Source organism: Littorina saxatilis, unplaced genomic scaffold, assembly GCF_037325665.1.
Source record: "Littorina saxatilis isolate snail1 unplaced genomic scaffold, US_GU_Lsax_2.0 scaffold_190, whole genome shotgun sequence".
Lineage (NCBI taxonomy): Eukaryota > Metazoa > Mollusca > Gastropoda > Littorinimorpha > Littorinidae > Littorina > Littorina saxatilis.
The window spans coordinates 104509-121443 of NW_027127005.1; the positions used below are offsets into that span (position 1 = coordinate 104509).

Sequence of the window (16935 nt, forward strand, 5' to 3'; positions counted from 1 at the left end):
TCAGAGAATGGTTTGCTTCTTAGTTGGATACCATGGGTTGACAACTCTCGCCATCAGTACCACCTGACCACTGATGAGACACAATAGTGTCGAAACACGTGTCTGGTCTAGGTACAAATACAATGGTCCTCCTCAGGACTAGATTACCTTGCGATACGTCCCCCACAAAGGGACTTTGCTCTGTAAATCTCGGTCCCCCTTGAGGAGGGTCTGATGCTCCCAATAGGCTGTCTGTGAAGGGATACTTATTTCTCTCTCTTTCTCTGCTAAGAGATTTTAACAAGTCTCGGAAGAAAGTCTCTGCTGACTTTCAATTGTTTCTTTCACAATTTCTGATGTTTTATATATATATATATATATATATACACACACACACACAGCTAACACTCTCGACAATCATACCAACTTTATGGGATAGGAGTATGTGCAGAAATGGAATGAAGAAGACATTAGGCCAGGTTAGTGTAATATTCTTTGAAAAAGAAAGTTTTCAACTGTTGTTTAAAAGAGCTGAGAGAGGTGCAGTGTCTGACAGAGAAGGGAAGGGAGTTCCAGAGTGGTGGTGCAGCACAATAGAAGCTTCTTGCTCCGTGCTGCTTCCTGTTGAAGCGCTCAACTTTCAGTAGCCTGGTGTCAGCGGATGATCTGAGTGTGCGTGATGGGGTTTATATGTACAGGAGTTCAGAAAGGTACTGAGGGGCTGATCACTTCCTGAGAAGACCTTGAAACAAAGACAAGCGACTTTGTACTCTTGATACGCTGTTCCACCGGCAACCAGTGGAGTGTGTATAGCAGGGGAGTGACATGCTGTTTTCTTTGACCTAAAGATGATGCGGGCTGCAGCATTTTCAACAGTTTTGAGAGGTTGGATAACTAACGAAGGGCATCCAATTAACAGGGCATTACAATAGTCTAAACGAGATCTCAATATGCAGGAAGTGACAAGGGTTTTTGTGGCTTCTTCAGTGAGAAAGTGGTGGATGGAGCTGATGCACCTAATTTCAAGGTAGGCTGCCTGACATGTTTTTGTGACATGATGTCTCATAGAGAGGTCAGCGTCAAGGTAGAACCCAAGATCTCTGGCCTTCCCTGAGAATGTGACAGATGATGAGCCTAAGTGAATGGCAGATGGAAGACTGTGACGAGAAGAAGAGGTTGAAGAGGCAAACAGAACTGCTTCAGTTTTTTATTCGTTAAGTTTAAGTTTGTGTTCATTCATCCACTTTTTACATCAGAAATGCCAGTCTTTTACATCAGAAACGCAGTCTTGTAGGGAAGAAACACGGTTATTGGCCTTTTCAGGAGTAGATGCTTGATGAAGCTGTGTATCGTCTGCGAACATTTCATGACTGACTGCATGGTGGCTGATGATGGTAGATAGCTGTGTTGAGAACAAGACAAACAGTACCGGATCTAAGACTGAGCCCTGTGGTACTCCATAGAACAGAGGCTTTCTTTCTTTATTTGGTGTTTAACGTGGTTTTCAACTATTCAAGGTTATATCGCGACGGAAACCAGAGGCGTTGTGCTAGAACGATGGTCTGCCACAAGAAACTGACTTCTGTCTGACAGATAGGAACAGAACCAGGACAGCGCTGTGCTATTGATGCCGAAAGTTTATAACAAACACGTCACGCGATACTTTCCAGAGTGACGTTACTTTGCTTTGACGTCAAAGATTGCAGAAGGCATAAGAAGAAATCGAGATTCCATTAGAAGCGTCATCAATTTGTACGGGTCGACTCAGGGATGTTTGGAGCTGATCGAAGGTATGTAAGCACTGTATTTAGGATAAACAGAATATTACATGAATCGCTATGTCATACCAGTTTTACACTCGTTGCTTTTTCAAATATCGAAAAGCTCGTTTACGCTCGCAGTTCAATATTGAAAAAAGCAACTCGTGTAAATCTGGTACGACACAGCAAGCCATGTAGTATTCTTTATTTCATTGGAACAAGAATTGCGAAAAAAGCTGGTCTCCAAAAGACAGTAACAATAAACGATAACTCACCAACAGGAGTGACCACGTGTTGGTGATTCTCTTCAATTTCTTCCCTTGATCGACGACACCAACTGAAACCAGAATAGTATAATGTTGCGAGATAATTTAAAAAACCTGCTTTGTATTGACCATCTTTCTGAAATCATTATCAAAAACTAGAATTTTTCCTTTGCATAAATTGATCAGCCATGAGCAGTTATTAACTCTTGCTAACAAAACATATCTACATCCGAGAAAAGAACAGCCTCGTAGCATATTAGAGAGAGAGAAAGAGAGAGAGGGAGAGAGAAAGAGAGAGAGAGAGAGAGCGAGAGAGGTGGAGAGCGAAAGAGAGAGAGAGAGAGAGAGAGAGAGAGAGAGAGAGAAAGAGAGAGAGAGCGAGAGAGAGAGAGAGAGGGAGAGAGAGAGAGAGAGAGAGTGAGAGAGGGAGGGAGAGAGTGAGAGAGGGGGAGAGAGAGAGACAGAGAGAGAGAGAGACAGAGACAGACAGACAGACAGACGAACAGACAGAGACAGAGAGACAGTCAATTCGTGTGCCTCTATATATTATTGGTAGCTGCTTGTGTGCATGCATGTGTGTGTGTGTGTGTGTGTGTGTGTGTGTGTATGTGTGTGTGTGTGTGTGTGTGTGTGTGTGTGTGTGTATGTGTGTGTGTGTGTGTGTGTGGGTGTGTATGTGTGACGGAGTGATTGAGTTTGTGTTACTGTTTGTCTATTTCTTACGTGAGCCTTGAAGGCTTCGCCTCTTGTTTTATACATGCTAAACCACCCTTACAAAATAAAAAGCCACACATCGTGTAAGCTAATCGACTAAGCAAAAACCAGACACGCGAACAAACAAAAAACGAATACTTTGATTTTCAACAAACTTAATAACAGATTTAGGTAAATAATTATGCCATGCAAGGAACATTTCTATTGAATTCGGTCGATGCTTAGATCTAGAAAAACACCAGCTCACTTTATGGGGATTTGAATAGTGCTGTTTCATGAGTTCCAGATCTAGACTGACAAGGTAGTACAACATTTATTTTTAGCTTGCAAAATTGAACTTGCCCTGCAGTCACCTTAAGTCGAACTGCTTTTCCTGCCACCGGGTGCAGCAGTTTGGCGGGGGGAGGGCCATAGAGTCGGCACACTGGGAGTGGAACTTGACGAAATGTCACCTATAGTACGATAGCTTCTCTTCGGATTCACGTACAAATAGCGTCAGGGCCGCTTCAAACTTACATACGGATTACGATTCCTATCCCCAGTTTCTCATGTTGGTAACCACTGGCTATTTGTCAGATGTGTCGTTCTCCCACATTTGAACGATGCTGTAGTGCGAGCCGGTCAAAATGCCCTTTAGTTGTCAAACCACGTTCTCTTTTTCCGCACAAACTGTTTTGCGTTCCGGACCGGAACACACTGAGGAGATGATCATTGACTATTTCTGATTGGACAATGATGCCAACGCCCACATGACCCTAGCTACAATGTCAAGGTCGGAAAGTCGTGAATAGTGTTGATGCTGAAGAGCGAAAGTGTGTGGGTTGAGGGCACACTTGTTTTTGACTAAAATCGAGAAACATTTCTGCCGAGCACAAAGTTCATACACGCACAGATTTTTTTAATAGTTTAGATTACAATATCACACACACCATCCCCGATCCCAATGGTCATGTGAAGAGCAAGTGCTTCCTCCGGCCCCCCCACACACACACGCACACTGCTCAACACGTACACACCTTCTCCCCCCAACACACACCCTCCCCTCGCTAACCAAAACTCAACCCCGTGAATACTGAAGGTGCTCAGTTATATGTTTTCTTTATTTTTCAGGAAGGACCGCTACATTAAGGGAAGGCTGTTTGCACCTTGACGATGATCAAATTCAGAGTACCATCACAATTCTGTGCTTTTCCATCTGATTCGGCTGATAATGCTTGCAGAGGTTTCTACACTACCCGTCATAAAAAGTAGGCAGATGCGTTTGAGGGCAGATCTTACTGATGAGGCTGTTGATTGAAAAACCAAGTATATGACTGAAAAGGCCATTAATTTCCCTACTTTATTCAGGAACAAAATTGGGTTTTCATGACGTAGTGTCTTTGCAGTGAAACCTGCAACACAGACACCCACCCCCCCTCCCACAAATCAAATTCACAAAATCAAGCTTCCCGTGTTAAAATCAACAACACAAATCAGAACAACTAAACCGAAACATGTTTTGCATATCATTAGACAGAACAATCAAATCTCTATCCAAAACAGTCCGTTTTGTTCACATATATCTTGTCTAACATGAACGCTATGGCATGCTGAGCGTGTAGTTGTCAATCCTCTCAGTTTTTGAAGTCGTTTTAGCGGGTAATGAGACCAAAAATGGCACATTTTAGAACTCCTCAACGCATTGTCTTAAAACTGTCAGTGATTTGTGCTAACACACGTCGTTAAGTACAAAAATGAGACAAAAAAATGGTACATTTCAGTAACTCCTCAACGCATTGTCTTAAAACTTGTCAGTGATTTGGGCTAACACATGTCGTTAAGTACACACGGAATCTCAAGTCATGTGAGATATTAGTTCTGCTGTTGCGCGACATGCCAGAACGAATTTTAAAAATAAAAATGTACCCTGTCCAATGAACTGAATTTGTAAAAAAAATTAGCATGCATTAAGAAAAATGAAAGCTTCAATTTACCTTTAATTTCATACATTTTCAACTATGACTGTTCACAGCGCACTTGTACGCACACACACATTCTTGGAAAATGCTCTTTCAAGAGCCATGATCAGTTAAGCGTGTCAGCCGTGAGCTTTTCTAGGCCTAGGCCTACATTTGCGCTCAGCGCTATGAATGAGGCAAAATATTAATGTTCGCGTTGAAATCCTCATACCGCCAATGTCTGATAAAATATGTACATGAAATTTATATTAATTGTGTGGCGCATCTGTTATTGTTCTTGAAGATAACAACAAATTAATTGTTTTTCAATGAGTCAGCGAAGACCTACCATCAATTTAAGAACTCTTTCTGGCATGTCAATTAACAACAGACTAATGTCTCAAATGACTTTAAAATCCGTATGAACTTTCCCACATGTGTTACTACTGTTAGCACAAATCACCGCAACGTTGAAGGCAATGCGTTGAGGAGTTACGAAAACGTACCGGTTTTTGTCTCATTACCCACTAAAACTGCCTTTCACAGCTTATCAGAGGAATGACACATACACAAATCAACATGCCTTAAAGGCATATGTACGCGCTCCCGTGTTTACAAAGTGTAGTTTGCCCATAATCGATGTCAAACGCACCATAAGACCATGTAATGACGATATGTCGCCATGCGCGGACCATATACATGCATTACAGCTTGTTTTAGAGTCTCAAAAACTTTGGATGTAAACAAAGACGCGGAGTTATTTCCCTTGCGTCAACGCTACCTCTGTTGGCAAATCTATAAATAGGACGATCCAGATCAAAATGAAAATTAACATATCTCAACATTGAAGGTGTCCTACTCTAGACCACAATATTTTGCAGGGAACTTAATTTAGCATGTCTCCAGCTGTTGGTAAAGCAATTAGCGTGTATAGTCATCGAGTACATATGGCTTTAATGTCAGTGTTAGACCAGATAATGAACAAAACTGACTGATTTGGATGCAGATTTGATTGTTTTTTCTATTGACGTGCAGAAGATGTTTTGTTTTGGCAGTTCTGATTTTTTGTCAATTTTAACGCGGGAACATTGATTTTGCGAATTTGATTTTGCAGGGTGTCTGTGTTGTATGTTCCACTGTATAAACACTATGTCATATAAACCCAATCTGCTCTCTGAATAGGTTTGGGGAATGAATGGCTTTTTTCAGTCATATACAGGATAAACCAAAAAAATGTAACACTAAAACAATGCTAATAACTTCTACATCTGTTGACCGAATCACTTTATTTTTAAGGTACATAAACCGCAGCCAGTGCATGACCCTTCCACAAAGTGGACATTTTGTAGATCAAATGTAACTGGTCAAATGGTCTGACTTTTGTGCTCTATTTCAAAAAAACAATTCCAAAAGTCAGTCTGCAATGCATGAGAGCGAACTTGGTCGAGACTACTTAGTTACCAGCTAAAAGAGTAGGTCATAACTTTCAGGTGACGTCATAGGGAAATCCCCGTCATTGCGCAGGCGCGGTGAACTCTTCACCTTCGAAAGTGGTAAACAAACCAGCGTGGGATTGGGAGCATGGTAACAGTGCGAACTTGAGTGGTTGATCGATGCAATATTATTTTGGCGAGCAAACAAGACAAACATAGGCAGAACGCAAATGTTTCTCTCAGTTCTTCCGCACATTACGAGAGCTAAAACTGCCCGACCGGGGAGATGTACGCAGCATATAGGCTGAGTCAGTGTCGTCGAAGATTTGAGTGATGGCTCAGTCGGTATGTACTGGGAAAAAGTCCGTGTCCCTCATACTGATTGTGCATTTTAAAGCAAAGCTGGGACTTTGTAACAGACAATGATGTATGGATGTATTTAAGTTTGTGTTTCAATTTATGGGAGCGAAACTGACATTTCTGAACTGAAAAAAGTCGTGTTTTGTGGAGTTTAGAGTTGTCAGTAGAGACCGAGTAATCGTTGAAGAGAAATAATTGCATGGTTCACCGATGGAGAGTTAAACGACCATAAAACCGCACCACAGGTATGTCACGAAGCTGTCTAAGTTCTACACTATACAACAAAAGAAAATTGAATGAGGGAATCAAGACAATAGATCAACTCTCTCTCTTTCTTTCTCTCAGTCTCTATCTCTCTGTTAGGAAACGCTACCGTTGCTGAGCTTTGGTTCAGTTTTGTGTGTTGCATGTAGTTGACTTATTTGTACTTTGTGGGAAAGTACCGATATTATATTTTGTAAACACAATATTTATGCTTGGACGAGAATGCAGGTGAACTTTCTAGTCCTGTCAAAACAAGTTGTTTACCATGCTGTTTTAGTCGTGAGTTCGTGGCGTTCGTTCGGATTAAGTGCGTCGGCGCTTTTGATGTACGTCATAAGAGAATGTCGCTAGTTTAGTCCATGCACGGCTCGTATAATGTAGTTGTATCATGTTCGGTCTGGAATATTCTCGAGATTGAGTATTTACTATATATGCCAGCGCGATTTGAATGTTTAAAAAGCTTCTATTTGAGTTCTGCTACGTTGTGCAGTTGTATGTATTGAATGCTGAATAAATCCTCGAACTCAATTTGACGAGTTGTTTTCTGTTGCTGCGAAGACGGGCGACGTAGAATAAAAGAACACAACTATACGACGTTTGAGAACTTGTGGCAATCTCAAGTGTCGTGTAACACTCTCTCTCTCTCTCTCTCTCTCTCTCTCTCTCTCTCTCTCTCTCTCTCTCTCTCTCTCTCTCTCTCTCTCTCTCTCTCTCTCTCTCTCTCTCTCTCTCTCTCTCTCTCTCACACACACAGGCATACGCACACACACACACACACACACACACACACACACACACACACACACACACACACTCTCTCTCTCTAAACCGCTGAGAGGGAGGGACAAAGTTGAGAACAAGAGTGCCAGATAAAGGAAGGAATGTAATTTGGAGCGATCATGAAACAAATTAGGAAACAAGCAAGTTTGCAAGCAAATCCTTGAAAATGTGTGATGTCATACAAAAGGAGCCAACAATGTTTTGGCCTGGTGTTCTACTTACAAAATAAACTAGTAAAAGAATTGTGAGATGTAAAGACAAGACATCATCAGTGATTTGAATCATGCACTTATGATTTTCTTCCTTTTTTCCAGATCGGGTAGAATACTTTATGTCAGTGACATATTTAAATGATTGCAATTTTGTGCTGGTCTTTAACATGAATAATTAGATACAATGAATACATTATTCAATGAGTAGGAAGTGACAATATTTTAATGTGTATGATCTTGTTTGATGAATGCCGCAAACACTCTGAGAAGTTCTTCTAAGCAAGCAAAGAAACAGAGGTAATGAAGTTGGATACTGAGATGACTATATTTTGTAACTTAGACACTCTGTCTATAAGGAAGCTAGCTGTTTCTTGAACATCATTTGAAAATTAATCTGCGCCAGTTTAAATGCATTGCTTCGGTATGGTAGAGCTGATCATCAAAATGCATCTCATGTGTAAAATGTTAGCTTTGATGTTGCATTGACTTCAGAAGACTAACCTGTTTCGTGAGTAAAATCTGCAAACATTTCAAGCTGACAAGAACAGAACGATGTTAAAATATAAGATATGATAAGGGAAATGTGAAGGCTAAATTAAACAAAGAATGAAATTGTAACCCACTCTGTACAAGTGGCGCGTTTTGCTGCATTGATCATGTTTTATTCTTTCATGTGTTCTTTTGAGTTTCCGACAACATTTGTTGTGTCATTGTGTATGAACGTTTTAATTTAAATGATGATAAACAATGATTGCATATTTTGTGTAAACGATTTCAGATGTGGCATGCAGGCTTCACGTGGAATAAAACCATCCCTCCACTTTAACATATACCAGCTGTCAAAAACACGTGTGTTTACTTTGAAGTGTTGGAATGTTTGATCAATTAATTTGTTTAACTTCTACTGGCATCAATCCGCAAAATGTATTCATTCAAACATTCCAACTTTGCACATGACCCAGTCAGAATGTAAATGTTTGGTATGTATCAAAGTGTATAGATGGCCTAACCTCATGTAAGAGCCCATGCAGATATAAAATAGTAAGCCAAACTTGGCGTTTGCAAGAAGAACGGTGCCTTGAAACTGACAGCAGCAACAACAATTTAATTATCCACAATCACAGTGTCACTCAGCTTTTCACCCCATCCAAACCACCAGCCATCCTCTCACTAAAAACCAAAACAAACTCCCCAAAACACACACACACACACATTAAAGCACAGAGAATCATGATATTTGTTTGTTTGTTTATTCATCCTGTAGAATGTTTCTTTAGCCACTGAGCCAACTATAATACTCGTCATAAAAAGTAGGCAGATCCGTTTGAGGGCAAATCTTTATGATGAGGCCGTTTATTAAAAAAACCAAATACAGGTTGACCCAAAAACAATGCAACCCACAACAAGTTAATAACCTACATTTGTGGACATAAACTTCAGCCTATGCATGACCCTTCTACAAAGTGACAATTTTGAAGATCAAATAGGCTGACTTTTGTGCAATTTTAAATTAAGTTCCCAATTTTGGGGATCGACTCAACGGTACAGGTTTTAAAATTTAAATTGTCGAAAAACACGCTCAGAAAGTTAAAACAAAGAGAGGTACAGAAAAGCGTGCTATCCTTCTTAGCGCAACTACTACCCCGCTCTTCTTGTCAATTTCACTGCCTTTGCCATGAGCGGTGGACTGACGATGCTACGAGTAACAGTATACGGTCTAGCTAAAAAATGGCATTGCGTTCAGTTTCATTCTGTGAGTTCGACAGCTACTTTTACTTGACTAAATGTTGTATTTTCGCCTTACGCGACTTGTTTTTTTTTACAAATTCAGTTCATTGGACAGGGTACATTTTTATTTTTGAAATTCGTTCTGGCATGTCGCGCAACAGCAGAACTAATATCTCACATGACTTGAGATTCCGTGTGTACTTAACGACATGTGTTAGCCCAAATCACTGACAAGTTTTAAGACAATGCGTTGAGGAGTTACTGAAATGTACCATTTTTTGGTCTCATTTTTGTACTTAACGACATGTGTTAGCACAAATCACTGACAAGTTTTAAGACAATGCGTTGAGGAGTTCTGAAATGTACCATTTTTGGTCTCATTACCCGCTAAAACGACTTCAAAAACTGAGAGGATTGACAACTACACGCTCAGCATGCCATAGCGTTCATGTTAGACAAGATATATGTGAACAAAACGGACTGTTTTGGATAAAGATTTGATTGTTCTGTCTAATGACATGCAAAACATGTTTGAGTTTCGGTTTAGTTGTTCTGATTTGTGTTGTTGATTTTAACACGGGAAGCTTGATTTTGTGAATTTGATTTGTGGGAGGGGGGGGGTGTCTGTGTTGCAGGTTTCACTGCATAGACACTACGTCATGAAAACCCAATTTTGTTTCTGAATAAAGTAGGGAAATTAATGGCCTTTTCAGTCATATACTTGGTTTTTCAATCAACAGCCTCATCAGTAAGATCTGCCCTCAAACGCATCTGCCTACTTTTTATGACGGGTAGTGTAGAAACCTCTGCAAGCATTCTCAGCCGAATCAGATGGAAAAGCACAGAATTGTGATGGTACTCTGAATTTGATCATCGTCCCCAGCGAACCCAGGAACCAAGGTGCAAACAGCCTTCCCTTAATGTAGCGGTCCTTCCTGAAAAATAAAGAAAACATATAACTGCATGAGCACCTTCAGTATTCACGGGGATGGGTTTTGGTTAGCGAGGGGATGGTGTGTGTTGGGGGGAGAAGGTGTGTACGTGTTGAGCAGTGTGTGTGTGTGTGGGGGGGGGGTGAGGAAGCACTTGCTCTTCACATGACCATTGGAATTGGGGATGGTGTGTGTGATATTGTAATTTAAACTATAAACAAATATGTGTGTGTATGAACTTTGTGCTCGGCAGAAATGTTTCTCGATTTTAGTCAAAAACAAGTGTGCCCTCAACCCACACACTTTCGCTCTTCAGCATCAACACTATACAGTTTGAGTTTCATTGGGAAATGTGTCTCGATTTCAGTCCAAAACAGAACTTTCAGGATCCAAAGCACTCGCCTGTCAGCCTTTTTATTAAAATACATTCAACCCACCACATTTTCCAGTGATGAAGATTCTGGGGATGTGTGTTGATCCCATTGATTTTGGCCATTTCAGATCTGGCCAGTTGTACATGGGATAGGAACATAACTTCACCCAGACACATAAAATATTGACACCCTGACAGTCAGTGACTGCTTCATGTGCATAGTTGAATTTTGTTTATGAACGAATTTCTCAAAAGTCACTCGCAGAAGTAAAGAAGTAACATTTTTGTCAATCTGAGAGTGGTTTCCACAACAAAATCTAACTCTGAGCAGGAAGAAGCCAGGGCGTTGAATGTAGAAGTATCCGAGTGAACAGATTCATTCTTATTCCATGTAAAAGCCTGGCAAGATCTAGGATGGTGAGCCAAGGGAAGAATAACTGTATGTGCCTTTAAAATAATTCCAGTAAATTAGTAATGATTTCATTTTATCTTGCAATTTTGTTTTACTTTCCTGTGCTGCATTAGTTCATTCACACTGTGTAATTTACTTTAAGAATAGTGGCAAAGGATTTGAGAAGAGAAAGAGAACTAAAACCAAGCTTTATGTACCATTTTGTATAAATAGTACAAATTGTACTATGCAAGGATACATACAGATGTAAGAATTTTTTTTTATACAAAGCCATAATGTTTTTGTGGGGAACATACCATTACGTCCCAGTACCATTACGTCCCGGTACCATTACGTCCCAGTATCATTACGTCCCAGTACCATTGCGTCCCAGTACCATTGCGTCCCAATACCATTGGGTCCCAGTACCATTGCGTCCCAGTACCATTACGTCCCAATACAATTACGTGCCATTGCGTCCCCGTACCATTAGGTCCCAATACTAGTGAATTTAATTTCTGAGATGTTACTGTAGCAGTGTAGCGACACGTTTTGTAATAAAAGTGCGTTTTGTAATAAATTTATTGCAAATCGTGTTCGGATTACACAATTTTTATTACAAAACGCGTTCAACACGATTTGTAATAAAAATTGTGTCGGTATATAGCAGTATTTCACAAATAAAAATAAAATAAAAAGATGTGTACCGGTTAGTCGAGATGAGGTGAAGTGGAAAAAAAATAAAAATAAATAAATAAATAAATAAATGTTTGTTCATGGGAGAAAAAAAATCCTTCACGATATAATCAGAAACTGTAAAGGATATTGCATGTCAGTTTGTTTGTTTTGAGGCGCTCCTTGCTTTCCTTACATGTTTTCTGAGGTAACCATGTTCTTTCTTTTAAAATGAACTGAAGCACGCTAACCTAAACCGAAGTGTAAAATTAATATATGCTTTAGCGGTGCTCGACACAAAGAAAAATACCGAAACAGTACAGTACACCGCTTTGTATTCCACTGTATGTAACCGAGCATGACATGACTGTTGGCTTATTTACTGAGTAGACGATGTTTAAACCCGTTTCTGAGAAAAGCTAGACTGACTGTCCAGTCATCGAACCTTCAGCACATAGACACCGAGACACACAGATAGCGAAACCCATACACGCACAAATGTAGACACAGACACCTACATACATACGTACATAACACACACACACACACACACACACACACACACACACACACACACACACACACACACACACAAACACACACACGCGCGCGCGCGCAAGAATATACATACATGCACAATCAGTGACATAGACTAGTTCTACATGGGACGATGTTTCAATAACAAATCATTTCATTTTTCTTCCTGTTTAATGACTGAACAAACACAACCGTATCTTTCAAAATCAACAACTGCATATTCTGGTAAAATCCTGGTTCGTATGTACATGTTTAACATTTAACATATTACTCTGCAACCCTCCTGCGATCAAAATTCCTTTTGGATTCATAAATCGAAGACACTTGAATTAAATATTATTGGGCGAGAAACTGTTATGTTACTTTACATAAACAGGTACTGTAAGTAACACACGCCTAAAAAAAAACAAGTCGCGTAAGGCGAAAATACAATATTTAGTCAAGTAGCTGTCGAACTCACAGAATGAAACTGAACGCAATGCCATTTTTCAGCAAGACCGTATACTCGTAGCATCGTCAGTCCACCGCTCATGGCAAAGGCAGTGAAATTGACAAGAAGAGCGGGGTAGTAGTTGCGCTAAGAAGGATAGCACGCTTTTCTGTACCTCTCTTCGTTTTAACTTTCTGAGCGTGTTTTTAATCCAAACATATCATATCTATATGTTTTTGGAATCAGGAACCGACAAGGGATAAAATGAAAGTGTTTTTAAATTGATTTCGACAATTTAATTTTGATAATAATTTTTATATATTTAATTTTCAGAGCTTGTTTTTAATCCGAATATAACATATTTATATGTTTTTGGAATCAGCAAATGATGGAGAATAAGATAAACGTAAATTTGGATCGTTTTATAAATTGTTATATTTTTTTACAATTTTCAGATTTTTAATGACCAAAGTCATTAATTAATTTTTAAGCCACCAAGCTGAAATGCAATAACGAAGTCCGGGCTTCGTCGAACATTACTTGACCAAAATTTCAACCAATTTAGTTGAAAAATGAGAGCGTGACAGTGCCGCCTCAACTTTCACGAAAAGCCGGATATGACGTCATCAAAGACATTTATCAAATAAATGAAAAAAACGTTCGGGGATTTCATACCTAGGAACTCTCATGTCAAATTTCATAAATATCGGTCCAGTAGTTTAGTCTGAATCGCTCTACACACACACACACACAGACAGACAGACACACACACACACACACACACGCACATACACCACGACCCTCGTTTCGATTCCCCCTCGATGTTAAAATATTTAGTCAAAACTTGACTAAATATAAAAAGGAACATTATAAAGGCCTTCAACTAGCTGTTCTTCTTTTCTTCTCCACGATCATCATCTCCACAATCATCATCATTATCATCATCTCGTCATCATCAACATCAACAACAACAACATTTTTTTTTTTAACAAAAAACAATAGAAAAGAGAAAAAAATAAATGTGTCAAGTAAGTGCATATACAGGCTTCAACATTATTGCTACGTAAATTTATGCAATCTTGAAGCTTGAAATTACTCGGATAATATAAGGTAAGATACTCCGTACTTATAAAATCCACTGTTCATTTTCATCCTTTCGCCGACCTACTCTGTCCATGCCACACACACACACACACACACTGCCCAATTGTGTTGGGACGTAATGGTACGGGGACGTAATGGGATTCCTTTATGGGACGTATCGAGATGCAATTTTCTTGGGACCTATCGACACGCAATTTTGTTGGGACGCAATGGTACGGGACGCAATGGCACTGGGACCCAATGGTATTGGGACTCAATGGGATTGCTTAATGGGACGCAATGAGACGACATTTTTTGGGGACGCAATGGTACTGGGACACAATGGTACTGGGACGTATTGGCATGATCCCGTTTTTGTGTCAATAAACTTGCATCTCCTGCCACTACTCTCAGATTCAGATGTAACAAGTGTTGACATAGCTGAATGTATCTATCTAGATTGTAAGTGCATCTAATGTGAAACGCAGATCTCTTTACAACACAACGTACAAAAGTCTGCCAAAAACATCTACACAGCTTCAAACTACTATCACCAGTGCCAATTTACATATCATAAATCAATTTTACAATAACAATTTAATAGGCACAAGCAGGTACTTGGTAGTGGTACAGAAATGTGTGACTTACTCTTCATGGTAGTCTGTAAAGCAGCATGTCCACTCAGTCTGAATCCTCTCCAGAATCCATATATATATCTGAATGCAAGAGCTGTATGAACACTTCATCACACATCATCTCTGGTTTCTTAGGAGGCCTGAAAAAAACCACCATAAAATAATTAATTAACAATAAATAATAACTGTATTATAATTAAACCACTCGCTCATTGATTCTTTTATTCCCTCTTTCACAATCATAGTTTATACAGCAGCATTTACCTCTGACTCTGTTCATGCAGAGTAAATATCAAGTATTTAAACAGAAAAATAAGTCATTCTTGAATAACCCTTCTAAAATACACAATAGACACACTTTCAGTGGCAGTGATTCAAGTGAAGTCAGTTTCTTTCTTACACACAAAAATTTTGGGCCAGTTAGTGTTACTCTTGGCTTTACACACTTACTATATCAAATTATACATGCATTCAGCTTAGAAAACATACTTCTAATGTTGGGAGTGCAGTGTGAGCCAGGACATTTACAGCAAATAAGGATACACAACAGTTCATTCAGAGATAGATTTGCCATTCACTGCATTATATTGTTAGTTGAATGAGATAGATCTACAGCGATGCTTCAATGCATTAGATTAGGCACAAAAAAAAATTGTCTGTTTAGGGTAACATGACCAAAAAAAGTAGGGTCGGTAGGTAGGTAGGTTTTTTTTTTTTTTTTTTTTTTTTTTTTTGGTGTAAATGCTATGTTGGCTGAACATTCACTTCTTATATTTGATGAATACATGTTTAAAAACTAACGTATAAATAAAACAGAGAGAAAGGGAGAGAAAGAAACGCCAAATGTCTCTTTTTAGCATTTTTACCTCTTTTTTTTCCCTTTTTTTTTGAAATCAAAAAAAAGTTTTTGGGTCGGCGCCAAATCAATAGGGTCGGTCGGGTTACCCTAAACAGACAATTTTTTTTTTTTGCCTTAGGTTTGTTTTAGTGTCTACTGTTCATTGCTCCACCGTGGGAAATTCAGTCAACAGTGCACAGTTCCGAAGAAACCGATGCTGCTGTCCATAATCATTGATGCATTGACGATCGTTCATTGTCAATGTCACTGTCAGAAAAACAACAACTGTATCTTTCATCGTCACCACTACACAATGGCTCGTAGGCCTATTTTCCTATGACACTGAACACGGTTTCGGAGACACTCAGACAGTACTGCCTGGCCCATAGATCTAGATCTACCCTTGCTCTCACTTTCTAACAAATGTATTATTGCAATATAATCTGACACACACTCACACACCGAGGCGCACAAACGAACACACACACCGTGGGACACACAAACTACACGCACACAACGGATGAATCTTGCTCTTACCTGTTGGATGATCCAAACCGATTAAAATCAGCGACAGGAAGATGTACAAGCCAAATTTGTACAGTCGCTGATGTAAAAAGTGGAAATTTAGTCAATGTTCATAGCAAATCTCCCGACTCAAGGTAGATCGTGTCCCAAATCAGCTGTGCCGGTCACTTCACGACTTGTATTTGAACCCCCTCCAAAGCGCAATCAATGTTTCAACTTCTTTGTCGACATCATTCTTTGGTTCATGCGTCGGACTGCCGAATATTTGATTTTTTTGTACAGCAAAATCAGAGACTGTCATGGCGGCCGCCATTTGTATTTTTGCAATAGTTCGAAACTAAGGAATTTGGTCCTCTTCGGAGGAGGACCAAATTTAGGCAAGTTAGTCACCAACTTAGGTCGGAACATTTGAAAATATCGTGCCATGCATTGCGCACTAGAGCGATAGTTTGGGTACATGACATAAGCTCGAAAGACAAAAGCTCGAACGACAAAATCTCGAACGACAAATGCTCGAATGGACAAATGCTCGACGCGACAAAAGCTCGACGCGACATATGCTCGAACGACGAATGCTCGAATGGACAAATGCTCGACGCGACAAAAGCTCGACGCGACATATGCTCGAACGACAGATGCTCGAATGGACAAATGCTCGACGCGACAAAAGCTCGACGCGACATATGCTCGAACGACAAATGCTCGAATGGACAAATGCTCGACGCGACAAAAGCTCGACGCGACATATGCTCGAACGACAGATGCTCGAATGGACAAATGCTCGACGCGACAAAAGCTCGACGCGACATATGCTCGAACGACAGAAGCTCGACCGGACTGTAGAATGATGCTGTCAAAACTACTCTGATAACGTCATATCTGAAACTGTCACGGTGATGTTGTTCTAGTTTCGAGCGACAAATTAACTAAATTTGTTTGATATCACGTGGTTGTGGTTGTGGTTGTGGTTGTTGTTGTTAGCACGCTGCTGGATTCCACACACACACACACACACACACACACACACACACACACACACACACACACACACACACACACACACACACACACAGAGTCGTCAAG

At 39.9% G+C, this 16935-nt stretch overlaps 1 long non-coding RNA gene across 1 annotated transcript; it reads right to left on the bottom strand.

The window, feature by feature from the left end:
• Positions 1–8939: 8939 nt before the first annotated feature.
• On the bottom strand, positions 8940–16129 carry LOC138955467 (uncharacterized). The gene is made up of 3 exons (XR_011452239.1): positions 15865–16129; positions 14503–14629; positions 8940–10368 (listed from the first exon to the last, which is right to left on the bottom strand). It is a non-coding gene; the product is annotated as an uncharacterized lncRNA (long non-coding RNA).
• Positions 16130–16935: the final 806 nt, after the last annotated feature.